Source organism: Amphiura filiformis, chromosome 19 (assembly GCF_039555335.1).
Source record: "Amphiura filiformis chromosome 19, Afil_fr2py, whole genome shotgun sequence".
NCBI classification, from domain to species: domain Eukaryota; kingdom Metazoa; phylum Echinodermata; class Ophiuroidea; order Amphilepidida; family Amphiuridae; genus Amphiura; species Amphiura filiformis.
The window spans coordinates 48,205,016-48,223,743 of NC_092646.1; the positions used below are offsets into that span (position 1 = coordinate 48,205,016).

Consider the following 18,728-nt stretch of genomic DNA (forward strand, 5'->3'; position numbering starts at 1 on the left):
TAAATATCAAGAAATCTCAAATTCGGGCGTGGACGAATATGTCTTCCATTACTCTGGCCCAGTTCTATCTTCACTTAGAATCCCAAATGCTTCCCTAGAAAGTTAGGTGTCCAAACTGAAAAGAAAATAGATTTTGTATGAAATATGCGAAGCAGGAATCAGCTCCCTTTAATCTTTGTGTGCATTATTACCTTTCCTATAGTATGACCACAAGTCACTATATTGCCCTCTTATATTGCCCAGGCAGGGAAGAATTACTCGTCCATTTTTATGCTAAAGCATCACTGGTTTCCCTCAAAATAATTATTTTTGGGATGGGGATGGGTAAAAGCCAAGAGACCACTCTGCTACATGTATAATGCTATTGAACCCATTATAATTCTTCCCTAAATGACACTTGATTCAGGTACCTTGTAGAGCAGTTACTGCCAGACAGTGACTATCTATTTCACCAAATTAGTTCATTTTATTTTAATCTTCTTTGAATCCTGTTGATTTTTTTCCTCTCTTTTTTAAAATCAATAACACAAAATTCCCCCCAGCCCCCCCAAGAGGTAAAATTATTCCCTCCCTTTTGGGGGTGAATAATGGAAGAAAACTCCCCTGTTTAAGGGAAGGGGTATGAACGTTTGGACAGTATTTATTGTGGGACATTAGAGCACATTAGACATATCGAATTGCATTCTGAATACGATGAATGTCCTTCTGATATCAAATAATTTTGATTTTTTGAAATTCGCAATGTAATACACATTTTATGGCAAATCATTAAAATTGATATTTTTGATATCGTATTGAAGATATGGATTTTTTTTTTCCAAAACACAAAATAAATTAGGGCTTTTTGGGAAAAAAATCCATATCTTCAATATAAAAGGTCAAAATTTTCAATTGATCGTCGGTTTTTCCTCCCAGCTACATACACTTTAAGAATATATCATTAGATTTATAAAATTTACTTCGAGGACAGTTATATATCAAAAATTTGAAAATACCTATTTTTTGTGTTTTGGGGAAAAAAATCCATATCTTCAATACAAATTTACGAACGGTCAAAATTTTCAATGGATCGTCGGCTTTTCATCCCAGCTACATATACTTTAAGTACATATCATTAGATTTAGAAAGTTTGCTTTGAGGACTGTTGTATATCAATTTTTAATCATTTGCCATAAAATGTGTATTATATTGCAAATTTTAAAAGCACCTAATTTAGGCAAATTTTGGTGTTTTTTTTTTAATGTCAGCATTCATTAGTCTGTGTGGCAGTGGCACATCATTGCACAAAATGTTTTGAAGAACCCTGTCGGTCAAATTCATCAGGTGATGTCTACTAGTGCCTAATTGATAGGTAGGCCTACATTTAGGCCCTACCTGCAATGTTGTTGACAAGTTGTCTTTTTCTGTCAATTGTTTTTCCCTCAAATTTAAATTTGATTTACACCACAGATCCTGGAAGTTTACACATATCATCATCTCGATCTTTCTCTTGCTTTAGCTTGCTGCTGTGTTGCTGCAGGTGGTTCCTTCCAGTTCCAGTACAAATATTATCTGTAAAATAAACCAAAATATCAATTAAAAATGTTTAAATTTAATACATATTTCTCACCAATATTAAATTGAACAACCTACTGAGTCCACAAAGTAGTTTTGGCCTCAAATTAGTAGTTTGGGCCCAGACTTAGTAACTTAGGGCCCGACTTAGTAACTAGGGGCCCTGAGTTACTAAGTTGGGGCCCTTTGTCACTAAGTTTGGGCCTTGAGTTACTAAGTCAGTGACCCAAATTACTAAGTCGGGCCCAAGTTACTAAGTTACTATCACAGGGCCCTAACTTTCTATCTCCAGGCCCCAAATTGCTAAGTTAGAAAAAGAATGATTCTATGAAATTTGAATGCTTTTATGATACTCAATTTATTATCCAGTAAAGTTGAAATAATATGACTACTGTATGTTGAATTTCGCACATTTGATTTGTGCATATTTATACAGAGCTAAGTACAATTCAGCTGCAAGTAGGTAGCTGCAACAGGGGCTATTTTAGGCGAAAAAAGTCACTGCACGTTGGTAAGCAAGTATTAGAATTTAGAGATGCAAGCATATTTTGTGCCGGTTTGATTTTAGCCCCCATTGAAGGTGTGAAGTTTGGCATTGTGGGGCCAATGCGTTGCGAATACTGTGTTTTGGTCCAAAACACAGTATTTTTCGGACTAGAAGGGAAGATTCACAGGGCAAATATTGCTTTAATTTTTCTTTTATTAGAATGTTTAGGGGGAAGTCCCCTCCCCCCGCTTCCGCTGCCTGTGCTCGAGATTTTTTAAATCACGCGTTAAAGTCTCTCATCTTGACCAGCCAGGTGGGGAGCGGCAACATTTTGAAATTGACCCGCTAATACGCCACTACCATTAGTTTACCGGGACTAATGCGAGCGAAGCGCGAAAATTTGCAATTTTAATGTTAAAATGAGCCAAATGTGGATAATTATTGTGGCATAAAACCTGGCCAAAAAAAGATGCACATTACAGCTTTTGGTTAATTTTGTCCTGGTATTAGGAGCCCCGGGGATGTCTACAATCCATCAACACATGTGGTGGAGGCTCATACCCTACAATTTATGACGCGATTAGCGCTCGAAACTTCCCTCCCTCCTTATAATACTAAATTTTAATATGGCAATAATGAGGGTAAATTTTGCTGCATTGACAAAATCTTTCAATTTTTCAATAATTATATATGGTCTTAAAAGGGGATTCCTCGAGCATAGGTTTAGAAAAGGCGCATTTGCCATTGTTACATGTGTAAGCCTGTTTTTCACACCAAGTTTTCCATAATTATGGTGAATATTTAAAAGAAGAGGTCCAGATCCACTGTACTGTATGTTTGATCGATTTTGTCCCGATATTGAGCCGGAGGGGTTATCAATTTGCCTCATTATCGCCTACATGCCAGTCCAGGCTACCTCCTTGCTATTGGGCCAAGGGGAGCACAATAATATTTCCAAGTCGACCCAATGGCCTACTTCATGGCCTACAATTACTTTACCGGAACAAATGCACGCAAAGCACGACGCGAAAGTGGCAAATTTTGATACTAGGTAGCGCACTATAATAAATAATTAATCGCCCCATTGAAATACACGTAAAATGTCAATTTTCACTCGTTTGAGGCCTTTTGGGCAATATCTCAGATATTTGATAATATGAACCAGTCAATTACAAATCGATGAATGTTTTACATTATCGTTTTCCCGGTACAAGCCCGTAACCAACACCCTCACTGTTTTTGGCTTGAACTCGAGGCTGGAAACCTGTTTCTGCCCACTTTTTAATTCGCGGACCGATTTTCTCGATAATTGTACAAATGCGACTTTGGCAATGGCGATTTAAATTCATGCATAGGCTTTACACTTTTATTTAAGCAATAACACGCCACTCCCTCTCTGGTTATCATATTAGTCCAAAGAGCAGCCCAAAATACCTCAAAAGTTTTTGTATTTTTAATCACTAGGGTTACACGAATGACGCGTTGATTTAGCGGTGTGCTCTTTAAAATGGGTTTAAAAGTTTGAACAATTATCATGATTCTGGCCTCAAACCGGAACATAATATGTTGAAGCATTAACGAGGACAAGCATAATTTGTGCCGATGCTACTGGGACATTTTCGCGCGAAGCACACGAAAAATGTTCAATTTTATACTATTTTTGCTCAAAATGAAGGTGACGACTGGTATTTGATGGACCAGCAGTGTGCGCAAAGCGTGCAAAAGTTAGCAAGTAATATTTTGGCCCAAAACACAGTGTTGAATCTTAATGGCGTATATATATTTTAAGCACGGATTTTGAATTCTCAATGCACGGATTTTTAATCTCACTGCACGAAAGTGCCAGGAGGCACGTTAAAATAGCCCCTGAGCTGCAAGTGCAACTTGTGAAAACCTAGACAGGGATCAATGACTAAGTATTCTGGACCTTCAATAGACCATTTAAAGTGAGGTATACATTCATTTACATTAGACCTTTGTGGCCTAATCCTTTTATTAGCCAATAAAAAGATTACTAAACTCATTGTACATACCAGATTTTTGATGTTTCAGTCAGGTTCACAGTTAATAAGTTGAGTTCTCTATACACCATGATTTGAAGTCACAATGAACATCTCCTGAAAGTGGTAACTGTACAGTTCACTTCAAGTTGACATCACTGAAACCTAGTTGTGAAAAATAAAAAAATAAGATCTTAAAATGTGGCAACATTTTACAAGAACAAACATGTTTTTTAGGTTTCTGAAATTGGGCTGCACTTACCATAATCATGATAATATGTAAGAATCCTACCCCAAAATTACATGGGAGGCCTAGCCTAAAGTACTATAAACATGATACCGTAAATGATTAGTATACAAGCATTGAATGTTTACAAGTTCAAAGGTATGAATATCTTCATGAAGTGAAATATGGAATGTTCCATTCAACAAGGCTTTTACCGAGTTGAATAAAACAGTTCACATTTCACAGAATGCAAATATTTTTCCATTGAACAAATAAAAACATTCAAAATTTGTTTTAACTCATTATCTTAAGTTCTTGCTTCCACTTAATTTTATAAATCACCAGGAACACAAAATAAATCAAAAGATATCTAAATGCGATATTTATTTTAGAAGCAACACCCGCACCTATAATTAGCAAGTCGAAGTGGAAACTTCACGCTTTACGCTCGAACGTCTGACAGCGTTGCTATGGCAACTCAGCGTCTGTGCAATGGAAAAATGATTATTGCACAGATGCGGAGTGCAAGAGCTGGCCGTTAAAAATAGCAGAAATTTCATTAGTAGTTGGCCAATCAAACGACAAGAAACTTTGTATGAGTTATATAATACAAAATACAAAATGTCTTTGAACAAATTTGGCTATTTAGCTTCTAGAGAGGTACAGCACTCCCACTGGGAGGGGGGTCTTTGATAAAATGTGTACTTTTTATAGCTGTTTTACCACCCACCAATATTAAATAATAATAATGTGAATTTCTAATGCGCACATCTCCACCAAATCAATGGCACTCAAGGCGCGATACAGAGATTAGCTTAAACTACATAATAAAAATTAATTTACATTATGAACAACAATCAATAGTTGAACAAAATATGGTTATGCACATCAGTAAAATGCTTCTTTCATTAAATGAGTTTTTAAAGAACTTTTAAACTGTGCTAAAGATGTACTTAGTTTAATGTGGGTTGGCAGAGTATTCCAGATCATTTTAGGGGCAGTTTTGACCATATGCACCCAATTGGGCGCATTGGTCAGTTGGTCTCCACTCATTGATATACCAAAATCGCTTAAAAGGTACCCCCAAACCATGGCACATCCCTACATACTAGATTACTAGTACCTTCAACCAGGAAGAATCTCCCTGCACTCCCTTGCTTTGGTTGATGCACACGCCCTTTACAAGGCCAAAAAAAAAGTTGTTTGTTTGTCCTCCACCGCCCGCTCCTCAGATTAAGGCCTGACCAATTTTTTTTTTTTTTTATAAAAATAAGTAAAATTCAATTATTTTTTCAGATTTGGAGTATCTCTGGACCTAGCTAGAGCTAAATGCTAAGATCTTTCATGGTTGAAAATAAAAAAGCCCCCAAAAACATTTTGTGTCTTCATTATGCAAAGTTATAACTTGTGTTCATGTCATAGTCTATTATTTTAGTGACTTCAAAATACATTGGATTTGAAATCATTAAAAGACTATGACATGAACATAAATTATAACTGCATATTAAAGAAACAAAATGTTGTTTAAAAAAAAATTAAGTCAACATGAATGATTGTAGCATTAATAGCTCTATAGCTAGGTCCAGGAATTCGCCAAATACACCAAATAGCATTTCTTCAAAGAAGAGGTAATTCTTTGCAAGTACTGAAAAAATTAGCTTGGGATCTCTTGATCTTCATATTTTTCTGAGTTTTTGAAAATGGACTTAGCCTCATTGTAGAGGTCAATAACTGCCCTCTTTTCCCCTCATTAATGACGCGTAGCACAATGTGGGCTTTTACTGCATCAATAAAGATGAGCCAACAAGATCCCAATTTTATTTTTCATTGTCTAGCTTCTTTGGCAACTGGTAGACAAAAAAAAAAAAGTAACAGGTATTTGGGATCAAGTGGGCGCACTAATATAAAAGAGGTCAAAGGTCAAGCTTTGTGCTAAAGTGATGCATATTTGCCTATGCCCGGCATAAAAGTGGAACTTTGACCCATAATAAAAATGTGCACCAACATGATTCCATCTTATATTTTGGATGATGGCTAAAGGGGCTTATGTATAACTGATTGCAAGTAAAAAAAAAGTGGGATCATGTGGGCGCCCTTTATTCTATAGGGCCTGTTTAAAAATGGGTCATCAACTTGCTCAATTTTGAAACTTCCTTCTAAATGAAGTTACAGTACATTTTATGTAAGAGTCATATTTATCCTTTCAAAAAATAATATTTTTCTTGTGAAAACTACAAAATTTAGTCTTAGTTAATTATTTTGATGTTTATACAAAAACGCAAGCATGTCGGACGGAGTTTTTGGAAACAAATAACAGGGGCTCCTTGAGCACTTATAATTCAATTGTTTTATTTCTTTGTACTTGCACAATAAATATACACCTTACTAAGTTGATAAATATAAAAATTAAAACCATATGTCATCAACTTTAGATTTCTTGCAATTTTAGAAATGTAAACACTAAATTTTCCGCCCGACATGCATGAATTTTCCTAGAAGTTTTTCCTGTAAAAAACTACTCAAAATTGTATTTATTTATTCCTGTGAAGTTTCCATGAATTTAATGTAGCAAAATGAATCAATAGTTGTTTTAGTCAATTACCTTTTGGACAAATTAAGGGCAACATTTTTTTCCGTCCGACATGAAAACCAGTATGTCGGACGGAATTGTTTACAAGGGCACATTTTGCATTGCCCCCATGCAGGATAATGGCATAGTTCCCACTTAAAAATGACCAGTTTCATCACATATACTTTCCTGCAGTCTGATTGGACAAAAGTAGGATGTTCTGTACAATGTACACGATATGCAAATTAGCCTAGGATAATATGTCATTTGTGCAGAACAAGGTGTACATGTAGCACAGTTTTTTTCCGCTCAGGTACACCTGAGTGAATATATACATCCAGTTTAGACCTTGGAATAAAATTCGACCTTTGAACCTAAGTAGCTCCAAGTCGAGCTTCTTTTGCAAATGCTTTTGCTTTGTAATCACTAAAAATATCTTGTAGAATAATGCAAGGTATCTCAGTAATTAGACTGCGCTGCATTCCTTTTTTTTGTTTTTTGATAAAGAACTCATACGTTTCCATGCATGAAACCATTTATCTATGACGAAACACATCACATCTTTAGTGACTGCCCTGCCCAGAGAAAAAAGGACTGCGGTAGTTGGATATGACCTGTGTGACCCACCATATCTTAACACATAGACTCAACCTCTTTCATCTCGAATCTGAGATGAATGTTAATGAAGTCAAACTCAATGTGGGTGGTAAATCTTAACCAATAACAAATAGGCAAGCATACATGTTTATGCATTAGCCCAACCCACTGTGTTCACTGAACCCAACCCACGTGGGGTAGCTCTATTCAGATTTCATTTGACAGCTTAACCATCGCGTATACGTGCGCGACGTCAAGCGTACTATACATTGTATTGGACCTTGTGCAAATAATACGCGCTGGACGGCTATTCAAACGGCTTAATTGGTAAAAACCACAGGATATGTGCATAAACAGCCAAGACTGCATTTTTAATGAGGTAACATCATACCCACTATAGAGTGCATAGTTCATTGTATATTCGAAATACAGTAGACCTGTTTTCTCATGGATATCTGAGCTGTTGAATCAGAACAGGAATGATGACTTTTCCATGGTCAGGTCAGAGAGATTAATTTAGGGAATGATAAATTAAACTGGTCTACTACAGTAGACTACTCAGTAATAGAAATGCTCTAATTCAGACTAATGCCAGCTCCTAAAATAACCTCACTCCTCATGACATAGTTCATAAATATATGCAGCAGTGAGATTTCTAGTTTGAGGTGGGGATAGGATATTAGCCTCATTCCACATGAAATTATTTATAAGACTGTGTTCTGCAGCCCATAGTGGAGGGTTTTGTTACCTGGGAATTATAATCAGTTTCAATATTATGAGTGTTGACAGATTCATAGTGTAGTGGTCTGGAAGTTGAAGTTGAAGTTAACAAGTTACAAACTGTCCATGAACAGATTTTGTTTTATGGACAAAGCTAGCTAGTTCAGTGTGCATGGTCAATTATACCAAGTTACCAAATGTCCATGAACTTCTTAAATTTGCATTGAGAGATAAGTAATGTGTTCTGACTGTTCTGGATTTGCCAGAAGTTCACAGTGGTCATCTCATCCACACTATATATACACACAGTAATCATCTCATTCACACTCTACACAACAGCCTTCCACAGCATCATCTTCAAGAATCAAGACCCACAGAAAAATGGAATTTTCCGCAGATATCCAGCATCATCTTCAACGCCAACAGATTGGAATATCCCACAAACACAAATTTATCAAGTTTAAACCATTTTGGGTAAAATGGCATCTGAAATAGAACAGAGCACATGGAGCTAAGGGCTTAAATTATTTTTTTTGTAAAAATGATGCATTGGTGATAAAGTGGTGTAATATTTAAATTGAATTGTATTATTTAGATCGTTAACATGTACAACTTAAAATTTACTTTTTATTTTCATGGGTAACATTCAAGTGCATAGGCCTACATTTACATGTCTGTTCCGAATCACTTATGTGTTATAATAAAGGAGTATTTCACAATCCTAGCATCCACTTTTTATGACATTTGTCAGTAGGCTAGATATCCAGGAGCAAAAGCTTAAATCTCACAACTTCAGTTGATCAGACTGTTTGTTTGCAAGAATAAAATAAGCATGTACGCTTATCAATCAACATCAAAATTGATGAGTACTGGTATCATATTGATACAGCCTCTATGTGTATTTATATGCCCCATATGCCACTTGCTGTGTTGTAATTGGCGAACAAGTTTGACGATATGCTTGCTAAACAAATTTTAAGGGGGTACTACACCCATTGCATTTTTTTTGCATTTTTTTGCATTTTGTGAAGAAATGAGAAAAGAAATTGGACAAAGTGGTACGCAAAAATGAAGGGGCAAATCTTCTCGTTCAATTGGTGGCATCAGTATCAATGACGCGTACATGCTTCTAATGGTATAAGCCAAAAAGTGGTACATCACTGATGTTTTAAATTCACTTCATTTTGGAAAGCTTACTATCAACGGATTTCGTTAAAATTTTGGATATGTGTTGCTAACACATTAGGGAAATAAAGTTGATATATGTAAAATGGGAATAAGTGCATGGTCTCTGATTTCTTTTATGACTTCATGAACTTGGTGCTCCACAACTATCAAAAACGAACCGGTTAAAATGCTTCTATTTTCAATGTTGAGCTATATTTTGTATTTTGAACTTGTGACACTATGTCACTGAAACTTAATTAAGCCATAGGTAACAGGTTACCACAACCACACTACAGCCATGTTGAAAAAGATTGTATTTTTTGTCACCTATACCACCATATTAGGTGGTTTCCGTAAGCTTCATTTTTGTGATTTTGGTAACTATTTTATATTTATTTGCCCAATCCATCTCAACTAGGCAATCTAAATTGTACTCACCATTTACATCCCAAGGTATTTTAGTATATCCACCTCACACATTTCCATTATATATCCAGTAACAGACAAAATATCAAAATTGATGCCTCATTATGACATATGTATGATATCACAGACTATCACATGTATTCAAAATTGATGCCTGAATTTGACCTGAACCAATTGACCTATAACCTGACCTTTGATGACCTTATAGCCTTTTTTAATCTCTTTTCCTAACAACACATTATAGAAGATACATACATGGTGTAGTATTAGACTCGGACACCAAAAGACTCGGCTCGGCTCGCACTTGGACACAAATGGACTCGGACTCGAGTCTGGTCCGAGTCCAGTCCAATTAAATCCATGTAAAATGTGAAATGATTATCTAAAAATGTCAAAATAGATCTCAAATTTGTTGACTTTACTTATTTGGCCATTTTACAAATTAATTGGGGCTGCCAGTCAAATCTGTGATCTGTCATATATATCTTTTAGAATACCCTACCATTTTTTACATTCACAGTGTATGTGTATGGGTCGTTCATAAAAGACCCCCCATTGAAAATCTACAGTGGTAGGGTATTCTAAAAGAAATCCGTCATATATCCTGCATATCCACCAAATTATTTAGATTTATCTGTCACTTATTAGAATCATATATTATTGTTATCATTAATGAAATAATTAATAATTAAATGCAAATTTTATTTTTATTTGGACTACATAAAAATATCTAAAAGTTCTTTCATGGAACTTTCCAATCCAATCTTGAAAGGGAGAAACATGCACACTGGACCATACATCTCAGCTCAGTAAATTGAAATATGGCTGTAGGGTGCACATTTGTGTGGGACAATTTTGAAAAATGTTTAGAATTATAGGTGAATTTATGTTAGTATTATTATTATTATGACGATGATGATAACGATGATGATAACGAGAATGATAAACGATGATGATGATGATGATGATGTTATTTTCTATAATATATTATTTGAATACATTGCAATTCATTTACATGTATGCTGCATGCAGCCTAGTGACACTTCTCTAGTCCCTGGGTGCAAGTTCACTGTGCGTTTACATGTAGTGTGCCACACACACACAGATAGCCCCACATGACTGCTGTGAGTGCTGTCTGATACAGGTGGTCTAGACATGTAGTAGTTTTTGCCATCAGGAGTTACCTGTTCATGGGTATGGAACTTTGAAGGGGTGTGTGTACGCAGCGTTGGTTGGTTGGTTGAGTTGTGTTGAGTCTTTGAGCTGTTAAAACTGTAGGGTGAGGTGGGTTGGGGTTTGGTGGGGTGCGTGCGTGTTTGCGGGCAAACGAGGACACGCACAAGATTTTTCACCCTAAACTGCGGACTTACTTCCAACCGAGGACAGTCCGCAATCTCAAACTGCTGCAAAAGACCTCAAATGCATGCTAAATGCTTTATAACGCTATTTGCCTGAAACCGAGGACCACACATGTAAAAACTACCGTCCGTACATGTAGGTGATGGCTAAAATTCCGTTTCAGACATATACACAAAACAAATCTGCCATTTTAGTCCACGGTTAGGCGATGAAAACATCATACACACGTCCTCGGCTAGATAGCAAAGCACAATGTCCTCGGTTGGCGACAAACACACACAGGGGTGGGTGTGTATAGGGAGAGCGGTGTGTGGTGTAGTGTACAAAACAAATGTAGTGAGTGACTTATGGCCAATGACCTTCTTTTTCTACAATTTTATCATCAAAAACTTATTTAGAAACAAAATGATATAAAATTTTGCTCCATTTTTGGGATAAAATGACACATTTTTTCAAATTGTTATACCAAATGACCCCAGAATTTTATACCCTTGAAATTATCCCTTTTTCATTTTGTTATACCCAAATGACCCATTTTATAACTCATACTAAGCAATGCCAGTTGGCAGACACATGACACATCATAAGTTCAATGAAACCCCCCCCGCACACACACACAAAGCAAAACCTAAGTAATGTTGACTTATGTTGGTACTGGCATGATACTGGATTCATAAACTATCACATAGTGCAATCCATTTTCCACCAAGTCGACACTCGATTTAGCTCAAAAGCAATTTGTGTGTAAATCAAGACCATCCAAAACAGCTTTCTTACAGTAAAGAATAGGAGGTCATCTGGGGTCACATACAGTAGTGTGCATTGTACATGTGCCTGCTGTCACAATTTCACACACAAAATTTTGGGCAATTTGATGACACTATTTTTGTCTGTAACTTCAAAAGTATATGCACTAGAAACATGATTGACCCCTTATTGTTTAGGTAATTTAATTCTCTTTCAAATGAAAGAACTTTCAGCTAAAAATATTGTTCTACAAAATTTTATGAACATCCCTAACAGAGATATTTCTTGCCAAAATGCCCGGCCAAAATGTGACCATTTCTAGGTAGCTTGGCCCTACTTTGTCTGCGTTATATATGAAAAAAGGACAGTCTTAAGTAAGTAAATGTGCAACGCTTTTGATATTTTGATGTTTTGGGAGACTGGGAGGGATCAGAACAAAAAAAATGATGGAGCCTATTCTTGACTGTGTAATATTCCTTCACCACATTGCCTTACGGGGACAGTCTTATACGATGGACAGATAGTATCAGTTTGTGAATGAGGACATCGATAAGTTCCTTGTACTAGCCTGCCCTGGTCCTAGTTCAGTAACTGTAACTCGTCGTACCTAGAGTTACAGGGCACTATATTCTTATCTTTTGCACAAATAAGAAACATCACAATATGTGGGCTCCTTTTGGGCTCTCAGGATGTAGCTGAGGAACTCTCTCAAGGACAGTTTGAGCATACACTGATGATTTTAATCCCATTGTACCAGGGTTTGGGCGTGCCTGGATGATTTTAATCCAACTGTACTAGTCTATACTCACAAAGTTGAGGTGATTGATCTACATTGATCTCATCTTTTGGGTGAATTCAAAGTTGGCAATCTTCATGGGAGTAATTTACTTAGTGCAAAAGTGGTCAAAATATTGCTCTGAAAAATGTCTTGATTTTCATGATTTGGATTTATCATATTGAGCAGCATTCTACTTGTGATGTTTCTACACTGTGTAGCCTAGAGAGGGTCTACAGCATCTCTGAGGTAAAACTGACAAATACAATTTACAAGGTATATTTCTTGATGCTTGAAGTTTGCATTTCTTAAACGTACAGTGCATCCCTATGTACCGCTGCAAGACTTCAGGTCCGTATATGTCATTATGTAATATGATAAAGACTGAAGTCTTGCTGGCAGGACTAGCCCTGGGCCTGGTCCATGACTACCGGTACTGAGTTTGACGCAACTTTGAAATCTAAAGCTGCTTGCCTAGCCCGTTGCCTAGCATAATAATTATAACATCTGCATCTCGCATGCATCATGTATAATAGGCCCCGTACGCGTACAAACTTTATCCCTGGACTCTATCCTACAGGCTACAACACATATACAATGTACACAATGATAAGTAACAAGTACTTTTAAGCTTACCTACGGTCATGCGGTAGACGTCCTACCTGATTCATTCTGAATGATAAGACCCGTAAATTGACGGGATTAACACGAACTTGCAGTTTCTGGACAGTTTCCACAGTCGTAGACGATAATAAATCGGACACACGGCCATTAAATCCCACCGTTTTTCTATGATGAACGACTTTTTCTCATATCATGATAATCTCGGATGACATCGCGCGGCCTTCCTGTTAGCCTGTATCTGAAACGGGGTGAACGTGCACTTCGGCAAAATCGCCAAACGGGATGTATTATACGGTATACCATGAGGGCCAATATTTTCCCAGAAAAAAAATCCCAGAAAAAAATTTATCCCACAAAAATATTTATCCCAGAAAAATATTTATCCCAGAAAAAATATTTATCCTAGAAAAACTATTTATCCCACAAAATATAGTTTTCCCAGAAAAAAAATAGTTTTCCCAGAAAAAAAATTTATCCCAGAAAAAATATTTATCCCAGAAAAATATTTATCTAAAAAAAATTATCCCAGAAAATTGCTTTTTTCCTTTAATAAATCCGGCCACGAAAAACTCCTGTGAAAAGCATGAAAATGCCCGGAGATAGAACCAAGCCAAAACAAACCCAGGAGATTTCCCGACAACTTACATCCTCTGGTACAAAGATAATATAAACCACCAGTCAACTACTGTTCATACAATCAAATCACACATCATGGAAGTTATTTTAAAATAAAAATACATGGAGATTGGAGATGATCTGTGTCCAGTAAAGAGAATGCACAAGGCAAGAAGCACAAAACATGAAGAGGATTCATTATTCATAAGAAAACAACATATAATTAATTGTACACAGAAGTTGTAAAAAAAGGCGAAATCTCTATAGAAAAGGAAAGACGAAAAACCAAACCTACCCGCCCCAACACAAAAAAAAAAAAAATTTGACAGATGTTCCAAAATGTTTGTAATTTGTCAAAATTGGAAACAATAAAATAAGTGACTAAAAACAATGAGCCCTTCTTAATACCATGGTTATTTACTAATTTATTTATTTACTTCTTTTTCTTTCTTTTTCTCTTTTTCTCTTTTCTTTCTTTCTTTCTTTCTTTCTTTCTTTTCTTACTTTCTTTCCTTTCTTTGTTTCTTTTTCCTTTTTTTCATTTCTTTCTTTTTTCTTTTTCATTCTTTCCTTCTTTTTTCTTTTCTTTTTCTTTATTTCTTTCTTTCTTTCTTTCTTTCTTTCTTTCTTTCTTTCTTTAATTAATTAAAATTAATTAATTAATTAATTAATTAATTAATTAATTATTTAATTAATTAATTGTATTTATTTATTTATTTTATTTTATTTTATTTATTATTTGTCTGTTTTTTCTTTTAATCATGTATTTATTTATTTTCATATTTTTTCTTCTCCCGTGTAAACTTTAAAGTACGACGGTGCTCATATATTTCGTCAGCCTGCTACGCGAATTGCCTAATACTAGTAGTAAAAAATATGGTTCAAGCATGCATTTAAACATATTTATTCACCAATCTTTGCACAGGAACAAATGATAATGATACAAATGAAAGGGAATAATCCGAAATAATTAGGGTGATGACGTAACTGATGCATGCTTGAAACCACATTTTTTTAATCCATGGCTTTTGTTTACTAAGTGCATAAGCAAATAACATTTATGGTAAAAAAAAAAAGATATGATAGATAGACGGATACTACGTTGCTCATGCTCAGGAATTCTATAATTTGCCTGCTAGTTTGTTTGGGATCATAAGCTGTTTACGCTGACAGTAGTGTGACTCAGTATTTAGCCTGAGTCCCTCGGCCTCTCACTCGCCAAATATCTAATATGGCGGCTAAACATGCCGTAGTATTCAGGACTGGAGGATTTAGCCTAACTCAGTACTTTTGAGTGTCGTCTCTCATAGTTTAAGTTCTCTAGACCCCTATCGCAGTTTGAGACCCCTTTCGCAGTTTTAGAGCCCTATCGCAGTTTTAGAGCCCTATTCGGATGTTACACCCCTTTTGAGCTTTGGACGCCTTTTATGGTTTTTCACCCGTTTCTGAATTTTTATACACCGATTAGACGCACACCTTTCTCGGCCGGTTTTACATCCCGTTACTGCGTTTAGACCCCTTTCCGAGTTCTAGAGCCATTATGGAAATTTACACCCTTTCTGTGTTTAGACCCCTTTCTGAGTTTTAGATCCCTTTTCTTAGTTTAACTCCCTTTCTGTGTATAGACCCCTTTCTAAGTTTTAGACTCCTTTTCTTCTTTTACACTCCTTTCTGTGTTTAGACCCTTAGTGAGTTTTAGATCCCTTTTCTTAGTTTAAATCCTTTCTGTGTTTAGACCCCTTTCTAAGTTTTAGACCCATTTTCTTCTTTTACACCCCTTTCTGTTTTTAGCCCCTTTCTGAGTTATAGACCCCTTTTCTTATTTTACATCCCTTTCTGTGTTTAGACCCTTTCTGTTTTTAGCCCCCCTTTCCGAGTTATAGACCCCTTTTCTTAGTTTACATCCCTTTCTGTGTTTAGACCCCTTTTGAGTTTTAGACCCTTTTCTTATTTTATATCCTTTCTGTGGTTAGACCCTTTCTGAGTTATAGACCACTTTTCTTCTTTTACACCCCTTTCTGTTTTTAGCCCCTTTCTGAGTTATAGACCCCTTTTCTTATTTTACATCCCTTTCTGTGTTTAGACCCCTTTCTGTTTTAGCCCCTTTCCGAGTTATAGACCCCTTTTCTTAGTTTACATCCCTTTCTGTGTTTAGACCCCTTTCTGTATTTTCTTATTTTATATCCTTTCTGTGTTTAGACCCCTTTCTGAGTTATAGACCACTTTTCTTATTTTACACCCCTTTCTGTGTTTAGACCCCTTTCTGAGTTATAGACCCCTTTTCTTATTTTACATCCCTTTCTGTGTTTAGACCCCTTTCTGTTTTTTTCCCCCCTTTTCTGTTTTTAGTTTTAGACCCCTTTTCTTCTTTTTAGACCCATTTTCTTCTTTTACACCCCTTTCTGTTTTTAGCCCCCTTTCTGAGTTATAGACCCCTTTCTTATTTTACATCCCTTTGTGTGTTTAGACTCCTTTCTGTTTTTAGCCCCCTTTCCGAGTTATAGACCCCTTTTCTTAGTTTACATCCCTTTCTGTGTTTAGACCCCTTTCTGAGTTTTAGCCCCCTTTTCTTATTTTATATCCTTTCTGTGTTTAGACCCCTTTCTGAGTTATAGACCACTTTTCTTCTTTTACACCCCTTTCTGTTTTTAGCCCCCTTTCTGAGTTATAGACCCCTTTTCTTATTTTACACCCCTTTCTGTGTTTAGACCCCTTTCTGAGTCTTAGACCCTATTTTGTATCTTACAACCCTTTCTGAGTTTTAGACCCCACCCCTTTCTGAGTGACCCCTTTCTGTATAGACCCCTTTCTGCGTTTTAGACTACTTTTTGGATTTTACACCCTTTCTGCGTTTAGACCCCTTTCTGAGTCTTAGACCCCTTTTTGGATTTTACATCCCTTTCTTAGTCTTAGACCCTTTTTGACCCATGTGGCCGCCCATAGTTGTGTACATTTTGTGCTCCAACTACTAACGATTAATACAAGTATTATTATTTGGCGGTATATTTTGTGCAATCTGGTGCAAGTTAGGGACGAAAAAGGGCATGTAACTTCCAACGCTTAAAACTATTTGGACCCGATCGACAGGTGGGTGTTCGGGGAGCAGCGGCTCGACCCCTACCCCCAACTCTCCTAGCTAAAACAAAGTCAATCATTTATCGGCCTTGCAGACTTCGACGTTATAATTATTGCCGCATCCACCCCGATGTTGGTCCTATATTTAAATTTTGCGATTGATTCTTTCTAAATTCATTTGGACGGGAATTGGAATTGCAAATTTATGGGAAGGGAATGGATTTGTAAAAACAAGTTCAGGCCCTAACCGACTCGGGAAATGAGCTCGATGTATCGGGACAAAATGTATCTAAATATGTGATGCAAATATTCCTTTTGAAGAAAATAAAACCTAGTAGAAATATTCATTGTAGAAGCTAAGGAAACAGTAATAAATTGAGCTATATAGGCCTACCTGTTATTATGATTGGGTATAGAGAAGGAGGTACTATCATACTTGGCGTCTTATGCCTGAAAGTATACAGTGGTTCTAATTGAATCCATTTCCATGGTGTATCTTGCGTATTGAAGGTCTGAAGTGAAATATTGATGTATCTTTCCACATGACCAATGTTCGTTGCCTACAGGCCTAGTGAGTCATTAATAAAAAAATATTTTTCCGACCGACCCATCCCAAAAATCCCACTGGGCAAGCAAGCAAATATTTTTTTACCTAATGGCAACATTTTAGGGCGTGCTTCGGACGGGCTGGTTTAGAAAATAGCACGTCCGATGACAAAGTAGCCATGGTATAGATGGCTATCATGGGCTGTAATCAGATTCAGCCTAAACATCGGGGAGGGGTCTGCTTTGGGGTCAAAGGGCATAAAACTATGTCCAATTTGAATAAAAATGGGTGATGTTGACATGATGAAGGTCATTTCAAAGTCACAAGAGTTCAAACAAAGATCAACTTTTGTTATTAGGTACAGACAAGGTCATCGGATTGTAATGAAACTTTACTATTACATGTATTTTTCAGGTACAGACACGGTCATCAGAGGAAATTTCAAGGTCACGGACGGACTTCATGGTCTTTTTAGACCGCGGTAATTGTTGTATTCTTATTCAGTAGGCGTGGTCTACTTTGCAGAGACAAATCTAATTGAACATTTGCATGATTTCGGGTGTAGTCTAGGCCGTAGATGGCCCTAGGATATCATGACTATTCTACATGCTTGTCAAGGCTCACGTATGTAGCACGTTTTATGCACAGACCTTGTGCGTAATACAGTCACGCGATCGTACGGTAGAACGCGCAATTGTAGACGTGAAGTTGTAAACATTTTAAGTTTTGTTCATATTAGAATAAGGGGAGTTTTTATAGCGGGTAAGTAATGTTTGCTAAATAAAATAGTTTAAAGTCATTAAAATAATATTTGACTGGCTAAGAATGAGAATAAATGATATGAATTTTTTTTTTTTTTAATATACACCAATTCGAGAAGCGTTTACTGTATTTGGCCCTCTATTGACGGACACACCTATGTACCAGAGCGGGATATTTAATTCGTAATTCAATACTCATGATTGTGTATTGAAAATCACTGTTGTGTACAATTCCCGGGTCCAATTCTTTATAGCACACATTAAATAATGGATGTAACCCTGGACCTCGGGACACCTCAGTTTTACATCGGGGACACCGCAGTAATGGCGAAGTCGTATTAGTGTGACAGACGACAGGCCACGGCTGTTGACATTACATAATTTTCAATTCTAGACATTTACAATACAAAAAGCTATCACACTGATATGCATATATTTTTTAGCTATTTTAACTTAGATTTTCGTTTCTTTATCAAAAT

The 18,728-nt window shown here is 36.4% G+C and overlaps 1 long non-coding RNA gene across 1 annotated transcript; it reads right to left on the minus strand.

The window, feature by feature from the left end:
• Positions 1-241: 241 nt before the first annotated feature.
• On the minus strand, positions 242-13,434 carry LOC140141403 (uncharacterized). The gene is made up of 3 exons (XR_011857400.1): positions 13,290-13,434; positions 4,075-4,206; positions 242-1,551 (listed from the first exon to the last, which is right to left on the minus strand). It is a non-coding gene; the product is annotated as an uncharacterized lncRNA (long non-coding RNA).
• Between the last annotated feature and the right edge of the window lie 5,294 nt (positions 13,435-18,728).